Source organism: Phacochoerus africanus, chromosome 3 (assembly GCF_016906955.1).
Source record: "Phacochoerus africanus isolate WHEZ1 chromosome 3, ROS_Pafr_v1, whole genome shotgun sequence".
Lineage (NCBI taxonomy): Eukaryota > Metazoa > Chordata > Mammalia > Artiodactyla > Suidae > Phacochoerus > Phacochoerus africanus.
The window spans coordinates 8,288,188-8,305,104 of record NC_062546.1 but is presented as its reverse complement, the minus strand read 5'-3'; positions in this window follow the sequence as shown (position 1 = coordinate 8,305,104).

The window sequence follows — 16,917 nt, the reverse complement described above, 5'->3', positions numbered from 1 at the left end:
CCTAAACACAGCTCTCATGTACACAGTCTTATTGTTCTAGTATCAAACTTTGCATCGTCCATTGTCAGGTTTAATTAAACTGCGGTGAACCTGTGGCAACTGTAGATGATGGAATCCATCAACCAATAAACAGCTCTGATTGTGCACACCTGACATTTTAGGGCTTCCAAAGTTCAGTCACATTTTATAGTTCCAACAGTTGCCCTGCTTTGATTCGTGTTTATTTTCATTTCCCCTGGGCAGAACTCTAATCTGGGCTTAAGTTTTTATGCTATACTTTGGAGAGGAGCTCCGATTACCCTATCCCAGGAATGCAATATTCTTAACATGGGAGATTTTGAAAGTGCCTCTGTCCACCTGAAACAGAATTTGCACGACGATGCACTTATTATTCTGTAGATACAGGAAACACAGTTATTGTTTGGAATTGAACTAGGCCCTTGAGGGACGTGAAGCTCTGTTTTCTCCCCCCATCATCAGACATGGGCTTTCTTTTATCAGAATTAAATAAAAATGGATGATGTGGTTGCAAATAGCTACAGGGAGGGGAAAATTTGTTTGTAAATCTTGACTCCTTGTGCCTGAATAAGAGTGGTCTCTGATTATTTGCTATTTACAAGAGAAAATCATTTTTCCTGGCTCCTAAGTCTAGAAGTCATTCATACAAGAAGGAACAACATTCTTGAGCTGTTTTTATTCCCTCACTTCTCCTCTAGGCATTCGGTATTTTGGCTGATAATACAGTGAAAGAACAGCTTTAAGCAGTTTTTTTCTGGAAATCGAGATTTCTTTACTTTTTTTTGTTGCTTTTCAGGGCCGAACCCAAGGTGTATGGAGGTTCCCAGGCTAGGGGTCTAATTGGAGCTACAGCCGCCAAGCTACACCACAGCCCATGACAATGCTGGATCTGAGCCAAGTCTGTGACCTGTACCACAGCCCTTGGCAAAACTGGATCCTTAACCCACTGAGCAAGGCCAGGGATCAAACCCACATCCTCATGGATCCTAGTCAGATTTGTTTCCACTGCGCCACAACGGGAACTCCCTCTTTACTTCTTTGGATAATCAAATATTCCTTCCTCAGAAAGGTCTCCTGTGAACAACCTTCATGAAATGCGGCCAGAGCCCCCACCTCCCACCCCTCTCCATTTTCTTGCCCAGCTTCATTTTTCTTCAAGGCATTTATCCACACAAAGTATTATGTTAACACATGTATTTATCTGCTAGCGCATAAACCTCTAGGATGGTGCTACCCGGTAGAAATGCAATGCAAGCCACATAGGACATTTGAATTTTTCTAGGAAACACATTCTAAAGGTAAAAAGAAACAGATGAAATTAATTATAATGTTGTCAACCTGGGCCCTTGGACTCTAATCAATAGAAATTGATAAGAGGCCAGAGAATTCCTGGCAAGGCTTTACTGGGGCTTGTGCTATGGCAGGAGGGAGCGAGAACAAGAAACAGGTGCCTTCACTTGCTCTGGAGAGGAGCTGCTTGAGTTCCTAAATGGGATAATAATGGGGGCGGGTCCCTGGGTTGGACAGGAGGGGTCGCTTAGTCTGCCCACCTGCTGGTGGTGCTGCACATGGTGGCCTGCCTTTGCGCCCAGCACCTCGGGAATGGCAGTTGGTTTGTGGCCTTTCGGTGTCCTGTTGTTCATAATTGCCCCAGTTGTGGCATCGTGCAGTTATTTTTAGTCCCTTATAGTTTCTTTCTTTCTTTCTTGGCCACTCCGCAGCATATGGAGCTCCCGGGCCAGGGATCAGATCTTGGCCGCAGCTGCAGCAACGTCAGATCCTTTAATCAATCCGCTGTCCTGGGCCAGGGGTCGAACTGACGTCCCGGCGCTGCAGGGGTTCCGCTGATCCCATTGGGCCACAGCAGGAACTATGCCCCTGTGTATTCTGTTGTTCAGGGAGACAGTGAGTGGTCCAAGTGCAGTCTCTCTGGTAGAGGATCCTAGGTCCCAGCCTGTCTCCACAGTATGCTTTGTTAAACTCAGTGCATCCGTAATTATTTTAAGACCAAGTCCATATAAAGTGAATAAATTTTATATTCATTTTTTGGATTAAATCTTCAAAATCCAATGTCACCTAGCCTGTCTCAATCCCAACCGGCCACCTTTCAAGTGCTCTGGGGCCTCAGGTGGCTGTGGCTGCCCTGCTGGACTGTGCGGCTCTGGGATATAATCTCCAGATGGTTAGTGACTTTGTTTTGTTCACTGGAGAAAGTAAATACTGTGCACATATTAAGTGCATAGTAGTCAAAGAAATAACAATTGAATATTAAAATCAGAAGGACCACAACTCTTCTGCCAGAGGTCTATTAGATGTCGTCCGGCATGCTGCAGTGCCTGTTTTTCTCTTTTTCCTAACATTTCCCTCTTGCCTACGACTCTAAGAATATCAGAATTCGAGAAAAGTCCCTGTACTCATTTATTCTGCCATTGACCTACTTTTGCTGGGAAAAGCCGAATGCCGTGTCCTGTGGTGACTCTGCCCACACACCCCACAGACAGGCTCAATAAAGTCCCTGCCTACTTGTTTTCTCCCCTCTTGGTTCTGTGCTCCTCTTTCATCATGTCTCAATCTGCCAAATCAGCAGTGGTTTATAACATTTTTAAAAAGATCGCACACCCCTTGATATTTGGGAGGCACCTCCTTTCTCCTCTGCCAAGTCCCATAAATAAAAGATGCATCTGGCACCTTTTCAGTGCCAGATGCCATTGAAGTAGGCACTGCACATACACCTCAAGGCAGCGTAGATGCTGGCCCTGGCTTTGAAGAACTTTCATTCCCGTGGGGGAAAAAGACCGAGGGGTTGGCACGTGGTGCTGCCACTTACCAGGTATGTGGGTTTGAGCTGACCATGATACACCTCTCTGCCTTAGTTCCCTCGCCTGTAAGACGGAGATCCTAAAAGTTTGTCCTGCATAGTCTTGTTGTGATGGGTAAATTATATAGAGGTGTACCCTGTTTTTCTGCACTTGCGTATTGCACTTTGAGATACTGTTTTGTTTTTTGACTTTTTTTTTTTTTTTTTTTTTTTAACAAATGAAAGTTTTGAGGCAACCCTGTGTTGTCGGTGCCATTTTCCCAGCAGCATCTACTCACTTTGAGTCTCTATCACATTTTGGTAATTCTCACACGGCTTCAGGCCTTCTCATTACTGTATTTGTTGCCGTGATCTGTGGCCACTGATCTTGGACGTCACTACCACGAAGCTTGCTGAAGGCTCAGAGGACGGTTAGCAATTCTTAGCAGTCAAGTATTTCTCTAAATTTTATTTTATTGAAGTACAGTTGATGTACAGCATTGTATCAGTTACTGGTATAATTCAACCATTTTATTACTATTATTATTTTTTGTCTTTTTCTAGGGCTGCTCGCGTGGCATATGGAGGTTCCCAGGCTAGGGATTTAGTCAGAGCTGTTGCCACCGGCCTACGCCACAGCCACAGCAATGCGGACCCGAGCCGCGGCTGCAACCTACACCACAGCTCACGGCAACGCCAAATCCTTAACCCACTGAGCAAGGCCAGGGATCGAACCCGCAACCTCATGGTTCCTAGTCAGATTCGTTAACCACTGAGCCACAACGGGAACTCCTAATTCAACTATTTTAAAATTAAGGTATAGACATTGTTTTAAGACATAATGCCATCACACACTTAATAGGCTACAGTATGGTATGAACATAACTTTCATATGCACGGGGAAACCAGAAGAGTCATGTGCCTTGCTTTATTGTCACATTTGCTTCATTCTGGTGATCTGGAACTGAATGGGCAATATTTCCGAGGTGCCTCTGTGGGTATTGCACGTTATACTCTTGTAAAGGGGTGGCCTTGGGTCACTGCTAACTGTGGTTGAGACGTGTGTGTCTAATTTATGTGACTTACTAGAAGAGTGCCTGGCACTAGTGTATTTCTGAGTGTTAGGTATTCGTATTGGAAGAATCAGGCTCTTGGGGAGAATTCAGGGGGCACAGCAGCCCTGACAGGTTGGGTGACATTTCCTGAAGGAAACACCACCCATCACCAGTGAAGCCTGATGCGGAATTTAAGGGGGGAGGGAACAACATTTGTGAAGACCTGGAAGTGAGCGCTCTTAGGGCAGTTTGAGGAACTGAAAAAGCTAAAGCTGCCTAAAGCACAAGCCCAGAGGCCACCGAGGACCGGGAGGAACCTATGAAAGTGAGCCGTGTGATTGTCCACAGTCAGCTGTGTCCACATGTAAAAATGGCGGTGGTGGCATAGCCTGTTAGTCTGGCTGGAGAGAGCTGTGTGTAAAAAGAAGACAAACGAAACAAGAGGAAGCACCTTGCTCCACAGCATGGCCTAGGACGCTTCGTCTCACTGGCCACCTGCTGCTGGGCTGGGATGGCTTGTGGGGAAGAGGCCACGGGGGCCGAGGCGGCCTGGATGCATGGCCGGCTGCAGGGACCCTGAGGGATTGTGCATACCTGATGGTGCCCATTTGATTTATTTACGTGTTTATTATTATTATCACTATTTGTCTTTTTAGGGCCGCACCTGCAGCATATGGGGGTTCCCAGGCTAGGGGTCCAGTTAGAGCTGTAGCCACTGGCCTACACCACAGCCACAGAAACACCACATCTGAGTGAGCCTTGTCTGCAACCTACACCACAGCTCACCGCAATGCCAGATCCTTAAGCCACTGATGGAGGCTAGGGATCAAACCTTGGTTGGAACATTAGGTTAGTTAGATTATTTAGAATCCCTCATGGACTTAGATTTGTTTCTGCTGAGCCACGATGGGAACTCCCAGTGGCGCTCATTTTAAAAGATAGATCCAAAGAGTGAAGATTTGCAGGTTGTCTGTGATTTTAAAATGTTAGCTCAGATTTTGGGGAGGAGAGGAGTTCCCACTGTGGTGCAGCAGGTTAAGGATATGGCGTTGCCTCAGCAATAGTGTAGGTTCCATCCCCGGCCCAGCACAGTGAGTTAAGGCGCTGGTGTTGCTGCAGCTGTGGCGTAGGTCACCGGTGTGGCTCGGATTCGATCCCTGGCCCAGTAATTTCCATATGCTGTGGGTGCAGCCAAAAGAAATTTTTCTGGGTGGTGGGGGGAGCGGGGCACAGTAGGGACCAGAGGACTTGTTGGATGAACAAGCCAACAAGATGGGGGGTGGGGGGTGGGTGGGCAGGAATGAGGCTAGACGTCTGAGTCTGAGATACTCTTTAGGAGTGAATTATTAGCTGTTTTTCTTACTTTCTCTTGCTCTGCTTGCTGCCATCATCATTCAAAGTCATTTCCTGGAGTTCCCATTGTGGTGCAGTGAAAATGAATCCAACTAGGAACCATGAGGTTTCGCATTCAGTCCCTGGCCTCGGTCAGTGGGTTAAGGATCCGGTGTTGCTGTGAGCTATGGTGTAGGTGGCAGACGCAGCTTGGATCTGAGGTGGCTGTGGTGTGGTGTAGGCCGGTGTCCGTAGTTCCGATTAGACCCCTAGCCTGGGAACCTCCATATGCCTTGAGTGCCGCCCTAAAAAAAAAAATTAAAAAGTCATTTCCTTCTGAAGCCCTCCAGTGGCTTCCTACCATGCTTAGATCACATTCAGATCCACCCCAGTTTATAAGACTCCAACTGACTGACCCGGCCACCTTCCAACCCTGCACGGTGCTCCATCTACACCTTTTTAAAAAAAAATTCCTGAAACCTACCCAGCTCATTCTGGCCTCAGGCCCTTTGCATGAACTGTTGTCTGCTTTAAGTACTTTTCTCTCTGACCCGCCAGAGAAAGGTTGGCTCTTTCTCACTCAAGGGTCAGCTCAAATGTTATGTCTTCAGAGAGGCTGTGTCGGAGGCCTTCAAAAACACTTGGAGATTTGAGGATTAGCTGGGAGGACTCCCAGGACCCAGCCTGGCCTTGATTTAGTGCAGTGAAAGGATGCAAAGGAACATCAGCCCCGGGAAAAGTCACGTGGGGTGAAGTCCAGAGGAGACCAGGAGCTAGCTCCCGAGGGCCCTCTCCCAGCGGGTCGCTCAGTGACATCCCCTGTAAGGCAGCGTCCACCACGGAAGCTCATCAGAGACCCAGTGCCCAGGGTTCCTGGGGGAGGCAGGCCCTGCCCAATATGGACCCAAATCCCGGACCCCCAGGAGGAAAACAGGTGCTTGTCACAGCCGCACTCAAGCTCAGTGAACCCTTCTCTACAGCGGGGATCCTTCTGAAAATCAAGGTTCCAGGCGGCAGCCCAGGGCCAGTGTTACCCAGGCCTCCGTCAGGACAGCCCCGCCTCATGAACCTTTCTGCACCCAGGCCTTTTCTGAGCTCCCCACCCAAAATTACTCTGCTGAGTCACTCCTGGACCTTTCTCCTCGGTCTTGCGATGATCTGACGTCCTCCCATGTGTTCTCGGCTCACGGGTCGACTGCCTCCCAGGACGTGACCCTCTGGAGCGAGGGAATCGTGTCGGCTCTGTGGCAGGGCCCGACTCGGGCGGGCGGGGAACATCCATCGGGGGGAGGATTGTGCCAGTCCACGCGCAAGGGCAGTGCTCGCTCCCCCACCCGAGCTGTCTCAGGCGGCTGCTTCTAGGCGTTTCCCTTTGACCTGTAGGTACAGTGTTCAGGGTTTTCGCCCAGTGTGTGCGCCCAGCTGAGAGGCAGCTTTCGTGAGAACAGATTTTGTCTTGTCCCCGACCAGACTTGAGCTTTTCAGACTGAACTGTCCTGGGTTTATTAGCTGTGTCCTGGCATCCCCTGCCCTTCAGCCTCCCTCTGTTCCCTCACCCCTTTGATCAAAGGTGTTGTTCTTCTCTGGCTGAACTGTGTACACGTGCGCACACACACACGTAGAAGCACTGAAAGAGTAAAAAGGCAGAACTTTGACCCTCACACTGTCTTTACTTAATGGCAAACTTCTCCAAAGAGATTCAGCTGAAGAAGCTTCTAAAACTCCTTTCTTCCTTCATCCATCTTTTCTTCGCTCTTATGTGAAACTCTCTGAGCCAGGCACTTCGTCAGACATGGGAAAACAGGTGCAAACGAGACAAACACCTGTGGCTTTTGTCTAAGATCTGGCTTTCAGGAGTTGCCGTTGTGGCTTAGCGGAAATGATCCTGACTAGTATCCATGAGGACGCAGGTTTAATGCCTGGCCCCACTCAGTGGGTTAAGGATCTGGTGTTGCCGTGAGCTGTGGTGTGGGTGGCAGATGCAGCTCGGATCATGAGTTGCTGTGGCCGTGGTGTAGGCTGGCAGCTGTAGCTCCGATTGGACCCCTAGCCTGGGAACCTCCATGTGCTGAGGGTGCAGCCCTAAAAAGCAAAAAAACCAAAAAATCTTGCTTTCAGATGCCATGGGCATGGATGCTAACAGATAAGGAAATATTCAGCTGCAGTCATTTTGCAAAAGGACCCCACCGGTGAGGAAGCTGCTGAGGTTATAACTGCTCAGGGCCCCACTCCGCACTGAAGGTAAGGCCACGACCGCCAGGCCTGTCCACACCTGGACATAAAAATGACACCTCTTTCCAGCTAAGAAGCTTAAGTGAGCACAGCCCCACTCGTTCAGCCTGTGTCCAGAGCCCAGTCCCTCCACCTGAGGGTGGCGCCCTCCCACGTTGTGCATTGAACAGGCTGTGTGGCTGTGGGCTGTTTTCTACTGCTTTTAGTGGTAGTGCTAGAATTTGCAATGTACGCATATATGCATTTACACACACACACACACACATTTGTAATTGATCCGGGTCCACTTTCAAATAACACCACATCCTTCACAGGTACTGTGGGTGCCTTTAACAGATAATCCTGATTCCTCCCATCCCTTGTCCATTGCTCTCATTCTACACACACACAGATGTCAATAAAGAATAAGAGATAAACATTTTTATTCTCCCTTCACTTATTCCTTCGCTGATGCTCTTCTTTCTCTATGTAGATTTGAGTTCTGACCTATTTTCTTTCTCTCTAAAGGACTTTGTGAAATATTTTGCAAGGCTGGTGTGCTGGCCACAAATCTCAGTCTTTGTCTGAGAAAGTATTTCTCCTTCACTTTTGAAGGATGATTTTGCCTGGAACAGGATTTTCAGTTGGTTGGGTTTTTTTCCCCTCTCAACCCTTTAAGCATCTCTCTCCACTCTTTTCCTCGCTTGGTTTCTGAGCGGTCAGGTGTCCTGATTGTCCTTGCTCATCAGTAAGGTGGTTTTCCCTCTGACCTCTTTTAGGAATTTTAAACATTTATTTTCCGCGTGTTATATGCTTAGATATAGGTGTTCAGCCTGTAGAAATAGGGTGTAGCCTGAGCACAGGCATTTATCCTGCCTCATGTCTCTGAGCTTCCTGGATCTGTGGTTTAGTGTCTGACATTAGTTCTGGGAAATGTCCAGTCATTGGTGCTCCAGATAGTTCTGCTGCTGCTTTCTATCGCTTCTCTTTCTGGCGTCCCTCTCACACATATGTTACACCTTTCGGAGTTCTCCCACAGCCCTCGGACATTCCACTCTGATTTTATCAGTCTTCATTCTCTATGCTTTTTGGTTTATGGGGAGTCTCTTGATAGATTCTCAAGCTCAGAGATTGTTTTCTCTGCCATAGCCTGTCTACTAATAAGCCAACTAAAGACATCTTTCACTTCTCTTGCAGTGCTCCCCCCACCCCCACCACACCCAAGGCCTGTTGAATTCCTGTTCAACTCCTGGATTGCATCTGAGCCACAGCTGTTGCCTGTGCTATCGCTGTGGCAGTGCCAGATCCTTTAACCCTCTGCACTGGGCAGGGGATGGAACCGTGTCTCTGCAGCCACTACAGTCAGGTTCTTAACCCACTGAGCCACAGTGGGAACTCCTGTCACAGTGCTTTTTTATCTCTAGCATTTTTTTTTTTTAATTTTTAGAATTCCTCTTTCCCTGCTTATGGTGCCCGTCTGTTCCTATGTGCTCTCTCCCCAGTAGAGTTTTTAGCATCTAATCATAGCCAATTTAAATTAGTCTGAGGTTTCCAGCATCGCTGCCACGTTGGAATCCAGTTCTGATGCTTGCACCCTTTCTCCAAACCATGTTTTCCCTTTAGTATGCCTTGTGATTTTTTACTGATGGCCTGGCATGATGTCCCTGGTAAATGAGGTACCTGGTAACAGGAACAGCTGCAGGTTTTTAGAATGTGGTGATGAGGGCAGGGGCCGCATTCTGCAGTCCTGTGTTTAGCTCTCAGTCTCTTAGTGAGCCTGTGCCTCTGGACTGTGAGTCCACAAGTGCTTCTCAGCTCGTCTTCCCCACCCTCTCAAGTGGGACGGGGTGACTAAAGCGGGCTAGAGTTGGGCAGTTCCTTCCTCCATGTGGAAAGCCTCGGGGGCCTGGAGTTAGGTGTGTCCTTCTCCTAAATCAGTCAGGCTCTGATAAAACCCCGGCAGGCTAAGTTCTGGTTAAGTAGTTTCTCCTGAGCCCCTGTTAGGAGGGACAGAGTGTTTTGGCCTATTTCAGTTTGATTTCTTCTCCCCGCCCCTGCTGGAAGCACACAGAGGCTTTCCTCTGATACTCACTGTGGGAGCCTACAAGTATAACTTGCAGACTGCCCCCCGCCCCCCCATGACTGGGTACCTCTGGAAATTCTGAGTCTCTGATCTATACACACGAGCCTCCGGCAATTCACTGATTTCTGCTCTGATTTTCCTGCCCCGCCCCGGCTCCCTCCAGGGTTGAGGGTCCCTCCATTCACCTGTCTTCTTCCTTCGGGGCAGTGGTTTGCCCTTTGACCTCATTTTCTTACTGATCTAAGGAGAGCTCTTAATTTTTCAGTTTGTTCAGTCTTTCACCTGCGGCTGTGACAAAGTGGTGACTTCTGAGTTTCTTACATGCTGAACCAGAAACTGAAAGTTGGCCTGCCAGTTTTAAGAACCAAAAAAGTGACTGATTGAAAATGTCAAGAATTTTTTTTTTTTTTGGGGGGGGGAGGCATTTGTCGGGTTAGAAATGGAAATTTTAGGCGTCTGCTGGACGTTTCAAAGGTGCCTGAAAGAGAAAGTTTTCACTGACATTCTGGCCACATGTGGAAAACTGTGCTAAGGCAGCGCACATGAGTCCCGGGATGAGGAAGGGGAGCTTGAACCCTGCTGCTCTCCAGGCCCCGCTGTGTGACCCCAGGCTGGTCACTTCCCTTTTCTGAGATTCATTTTCTCATCTGAAACTGGGTGTTGGGACATTCACCGGAAGTTGTCGAAGAGATTAGAGGTAATTGGTATGAAGTTCAAAGCAGAAGGCACAATCCCAGTTATTTTATAATAGTAGTAAAGAAACCATATAGCGCATTATAGACGCCACGTTTTCTCTTCCCTTTACTGTATATTTAAAAAAAAAATCAACCAACTGAAAGAATGTTTACTTAAGTCTGCAAAAACACAGGAAGTGACTTAAGGTTAACACAGCACAAACCAAGCTGGAGACGGGTGTGTGGAAAAGCACATTTGACCAAAAGGTAGAAACCCCGAGTCATTGCTGACATCTGCCTGGAGCGTCTGGGCACAGCTGGCAAAGTATAAGAGGGCAAGCTCCCCCCGAGGAGTTGTCTTTACTGGGGAGTTTCTCCCTTGAGGGGAATCATTTTATAATACAGGAACTGAGTAGGGAGAGAGAACCCTCTTGTTAAAAACAGTACATGGCCGGGTAACACATCTTCATCAGTTATCAAGAGCACCCCTAAAAAGGAAAAGTCAGTGTACCACTCAGCACAGGGTATTCTTCTGTGGCTGGGAGCGTAAACTTATGTATAAAGCACAAAGGTGCCCCCTCCCCCTTTGAAAAATCTCCAACTTCTGTTTCCTCCCTGCTTCGAGGGAAGTGATACACTAAAATGAAGCAGCGGCTTCTCATCGTGGTTGGCAACATGCACTTGGAGCCAGTCTGTCCTAGATTTGCAGCCGGGCTGGCCACCACGTGTCCTCGTGTGACCTGGGGTGAATTAACTGACTTCCCTCAGCCTCTGTTCCTCACCTGTAAAGTGCCCATTGTTGCAAACATGAAATTTTGGTAATCCCTGAAAAGAACCCAGCTCCAAGCTTGTGAAGATGTGCCATCGCGATTTCCAGAAAAGGGCCGGTTTAAGGATGTTTTGAAAGTCTGCATCCTTCTCTGGAAACTGTGATTCAGAAAGACCTTGGAAACTACGGGAGCAATTCAGAACAAGGTTTAAAAGCTGGGAAAATGCAGAATTAGGGATGGTGAGAGATAATCTTGGCACCTGGAAGAGAAGCCAACATGCTCCTGTGGTTTTGCTTTCCTAGAATCCTTCTGCTTCTAGCCCACAAATGGACAAAGGTGGAGAGAGAGCAGGAAGGAGCAAAATGAAAGTGATGAAAAGTGTTCCATTTTAAGAAGGAGCCAGTTCCCAGTTCTGGGCCGAGCCCGGGCCCTAGTGTATAAGTAGAGGGCGGGACGAATGGATGCATGGAACTCGTACTGCACTGTCAGGCTCCAGCTAAGTCCCCTTTCATGCTGTGCTGCTCTGTCTGCCGCCACCCCTGACACACACGTCTCCAGGGAGCACAGAACTGCCCTCCAGGGGGTCATACTCTTTCTTAATTTCTCAAAAATTATGCTGTTTATAAAGCACACAAATAGGCACAGTACATGAACAGATAGACAGTATATCTGTGGCATGAATGTTTCATGGTATGAATATTTAGAAAAAAATGGCTAAAAACATTCCTTAAGGGAGCATGCAAATGAAAAACATGTTGGGTGATACTGGTGGACTCTGATCATGGGAGGAGGGGGCTGTGGGGGAGGGGCAGGACCCAATATAGGTATGAATATTTAGAAAAAAATGGCTAAAAACATTCCTTAAGGGAGCATGCAAATGAAAAACATGTTGGGTGATACTGGTGGACTCTGATCATGGGAGGAGGGGGCTGTGGGGGAGGGGCAGGTACCCAATATAGGACTGAAAATGGAGGGACCTCGGATGGCAGGAAGGTGGTGATGGGTGATGGGAGGAAGGATTGTGTGTGCAGGAAGCGCCTTCAATAATGTGAGAAATGTCCCCTGAGGGAGCAGCATCGCTCTCTTTGCTGCTGCTGCTTCCCAGTGGGGAAGGCTGTGTTGTGTAAGGAGGAGAAAACAAACGTCTTGGGAATTCTGGCTCTGCCGTTCTTTTGCTGTGTGTCATTGGGCAAACTAGTGACCTCTCTGAGCCGCATCTGTGACCTGGGACTAGCCATGTGAGAGGCTGAATGAAGTACCTGAGAACAGCAGATGTTTGGTAAGTGTGACGTCATTTTCACACCATCCTCCTGGTCCTGTGAAGCAGGACATGGCCCAGTCCGTAGTGGTGGAAATTTTCAGGAAGAGAAATCAGTTCCTTTGAGGTGGACCCTTATACACCGACCTTTTATTCACATTTTAGTCCCTTTCTCTTCTTTCTAGCCATCTCCTCTAAAGCTCTGGTTCTTCGTTTTCTTTGGGAATTTCCCATAGCACATAGATTAGGGATGCATTATTTGCCAGGTATCAAACACATTATTTAATCCTCACAACAGCCCTATGAAAGCTAGCACTTGATATACCAGTTTTTTTAAAAACCTTAGCCATTCTAATAGGTTCGTGGTGGTCTCCCCATTGTGGTGATGAAAGATATTGAGCATTTTCTCATTTGCTTATTTGTCATCTATATATTTTATTTGTGTCTATTTAAATCTTTTGCCCACTTAAAATATTAGGTGGTTTGTTATGATTTTTCTCACGGTCATGGTTCTCAGACCCATGTTCCGAATCCTTTGTCAGATATGTGACTTACAAGTATCTCCTCCTAGTCTGGCTCGCCTTTTCATTCTCTCGGCAGTTTCTTGCACAGGGTACATTTTTACATGTCAATGATGTCCAACGTATCAACATTTTTTTTTTAATTCTGTGGGTGGAGGTTTTGGTATCATGGCGAATGTTTGTCACCACCACGAGCCAACTGAAATACATCTGTAGGCCACGTTCATCCTGCAGGCCCACGTTTGGGTGGGATTTTTAGATCAGAAGGAACCTTGGGGGTGGGGAAGCCCTGAGGCTATGCCTCTGCGCTCAGGTCCACCTTTGTGCCAAGACCCTGTTTCCCTCCCGTTGCCCCTTACCTGTGGCCGCCTGACATGGGGGACTAAAGCAGCCTCATTCCTGGGACACTTTATGAAAGCTTTGCCAAAACTTTCTTAGAGGAGTTCCCACTGTGGCACAGTAGGTTAGGGACCTGGTGGTGTCTGCAGCAGCCTGGGTTCGATCCCCAGCCTAGCACAGTGGCTTAAGGATCTGGCATTAACACAGCTATGGCACAGGTTGCAGCTGCAGCTCAGATTTGATCCCGGGCCCGGGGAACTTCCATATATACCTTGAAGTGGCCAAAAAAGAAAAACAAAACAAAACAAAAACCCTCTTAGAATAGCACCAGAATCTCAGATTATTCCTACCTACCTGTTCTTTCTTTTCTCCTCTGCAAAGGTTATTTTTTATTTTTATTTTCTTGGTCCTTTTAGGGCTGCACTTGTGGCATATAGAAGTTTCCAGGCTAAGGTCCATCTCAGAGCTGTAGCTGCTGGCCTACACCACAGCCATGCCAGATTCAAGCCGTGTCTGCAATCTGTGCCACAGCTCATGGCAACGCTGGATCTTTAACTCACTGAGCAAGGCCAGGGATCGAACTCACATCCTCATGGATACCAGTCAGATTCATTACCGCTGAGCCACAGTGGGAACTTCTTGGTAGCAATTAGACCAGCACTGTGCTCTCACTCTTCTCCCAGCCTCCCCTGGCCTCCTCGTCATGTTCTTCCTTGTATTCCCACCGGAGAAATATCTTGTATGTCCTCTCACAGCTTGGCATCTCCCAGCATCACTGCCTCACCTGCCATGCCTGGCAGGTGATATAAATAGGTAAAGTGGTTTGGGGAGGGGGGTGAGGTGAATGAAACCCCATCCCTGTTTCATGAGGACAATTTTTATCTAATCCTAATTGATGCTTGCCAGGTGGAACATGAGCCCAGGGCGAAACATTCATTTTTAAGGAGAAAACTTCAAAAAGTTCCAGCCCCTAATTCAGCCCTCTCATTTGACAGAAGAGATGGAGGCAAGGAAGAGAAATGCCTTTTCTCTGGTCACCTCTGTACTAGGTGGTGGAATGTGGCCAGAACCCGGAGATGCCAGCTCCTTATCCAGCTCTTTCTTTCCTTCCTCTCTGTGTGTTATTAATTGACTGGGTAGGTCTGTGTTAGTCATCTGTTTTTGTGTAACAAATTGTCCCCCCCCCCATCCCATCCACTCCCTGCCCCCACTGCAGCTTATAATAAGGCACACATGTCTCACAGTTTCTGTGGATCAGAATCTGGACCATGCTTAGCTGGGTCTCTTGCAGGTCTGCACTCAAGGGGTCACTTTAGGCTGAGGCCTCATCTGAAGGCTCAAGTGGAGAAGCATCTGCCTCCAAGCTCACGTACCTCTTAGTAGGATTGGTTTCCTCAAGGGCTGGTGGATGGAGGACTTCGGGTCTTTCCTTGATCTTGGTCAGAGGCTCCTTGCCACACGGGGCCTCCTCACGTGGCAGCTTGCTTCATCACAGTGTATAAGCTGAGCAGGCAATAGAGTCTGCCGGCAAAGGTGGAAGGTACAGTCCTCTGTGACCTGATCCTGAGGTGACATTGCATCATGTTTGCTGTATTCTATCTGTTGGAAAGTCACTAGACCAGCCCTTATCCAATTGCCGTGTTTGAACATGAGCCACCACAGGTCTTCCTTGGAAATTAGGACATCCCCAGTCGTGTGTGATTCTCTCCTGTAAACCAAGACACTAGTGAGGGGAGAGCTCAGCCCTCTATTTTAAAGCAAAAAAAAAGTGATGAACAGCAAAGAATAGTTCTCTAGTGATGTAACTAGAGAGCCAGGTCCATGAGGACAAGAGGGTAGTGGTGGCAGGGGACAGGGGGACAGGTCGCAAAAAGAATCTCCAAGCCAGGGCAGCAGACCCCTCCATTCTCCCCCCAGGAGCCCTCACTGTGTCCTCTTTCCATTTTGTTCTGTGCCATGGCCATGGAAGACAGATTACTTTTAGCAAAATTCGGGACATTGCTCTTAGAGATCATTTGCTCTCAGATTATTACAGATTCTTCCTAGTACCCAGAGGGCACAAAATTGTTGAGAAATATAGGGAGGAAATATAGGGAGGACAATAATTAAAATAATGATAACCATGAATATTTGCCAAGGGGCTGGCTGGAGAGCCTGCTGGGATCCCAGAAGCTTTGCCCATTGAGTCTTCAGCACAACTCTGTGAGGGTGTATTCCTGTTTTCTCCATTTTACAGAGGAAGAAACTGACACGTAGAGACTGTGAGGTTTACCTCATGTCACAGCTAGATGGGGCTGGAGCGGGAATTAACCCATGTTCATTTCTCTTCAATATCCGCCACCAGACTATTTCCCAAACTTCATTCACTCATGTATGAACTGTCAGAGGTGCTGCCATAGCCAGTGGCATTTATTCCACTGTCACAGAGGGGACACATTTTACGGCTCCCTCCCCCAGCCTACGATGGCACAGGCTTCGGCCTCTGGCAGAGCAGAGTTTAATCCTGCCCCACCACCCTGCAGCCACCCAGTCTCTCTCATCTATAAAATGGGTGCACTATTAGTGTGTCGTCTAACAGAGAAACCAAGATAACAAGAGTTAGTTAGGCACATTGTAGATGCCCTATAAATGTTTGGTTGAAGGGACCCTCAAGGAATGGGATCTTTATTAACTCTTCTAAAAGATATATCCACAGGTAGCATAATGTCATCAATATTAGGAATCCCTTAGCACTTTCCATGACCTCCCAGAAATTTCCAATTAAGTGTTTGTTAATATAGTGGTTTTTGTTTGTTTTTTCTGCTTTTTAAGGCCGCACCCACAGCATGTGGAGGTTCCCAGGCCAGGGGTCTAATTGGAGTTACAGCTGCTGGCCCATGCCACAAGCCCTTCCAGATCTACGTCTGTAACCTACACCACAGCTCACAGCAATGCCAGATCTTAACCCACTGAGCGAGGCCAGGGATCAAACCTGCAACCTCATGGTTCCTAGTCGGATTCGTTTCCACTGCGCCACAACGGGAACTCCCTGGAATGTCCTCAAGTTTGAGGAAACATCAGATAGTTTTGTTAAATCTATCTGGAGCAAAAACATTTTGCTAGTGTTTTTGCTTGTGGAAACCATAATGACAGTATCACACCATGATTAAGAGTGTAGGTTTTGAAGTCAGTAAGATCTGGTTTTGCTCTCAGATCACTCCATTCACTGGCTTTGTGACCTTGGCTATCTGATTGTTTGCGTTCAGTGTCATTCAGTCAGTTGGGAATGCTTTCAGCTGTAAGTAGCAACCACCATAACAAAAGGTCAGCAGAGACTTAGGGTTTTTTTCCCCCTCACTGAGATAGAAGTCCAGAGGCAGGAAGTTATTGTTACGTTTCATTAGCTCCAGAATATCAGAGCTTTGCGGATTTTCTCTGTGTGCTTGCAGGGCGCCCTACCCATTTTACTCTCAAGTCAGGGAAAAGGAAGACAAATAGTACTAGGGACAGCTTTTCCTTTTCAGGACAACACACCTGCCCGGCGCTCTCCTGTTCATGCCTCACTGGCCTGAGCAGTGTCATGATCAAGTTGCAAGAGCGGCGAGGAAGGACTCCAGAGTGGACTTAGGTAAGGCAGAGGGGGCGCTGGTGGAGATTAGATCAGATAATGCATATAACTGGAACAGGGAAACTGAGGCTTGATTACAGTGTCCTGTGGTGAGTGAGCATCAGAGACAAGAGCAAAAACCTGGTTTTCTACCGGACATTCCATGAGGCATAAGGGGAGGGGTTTTTTCCTGCCTTTCTCATTTATTTTTCTAGCTTAATGCCTAGAACACAGATAAAGATAGGGTGCTTCTCAATAAATATTTGGTGAATA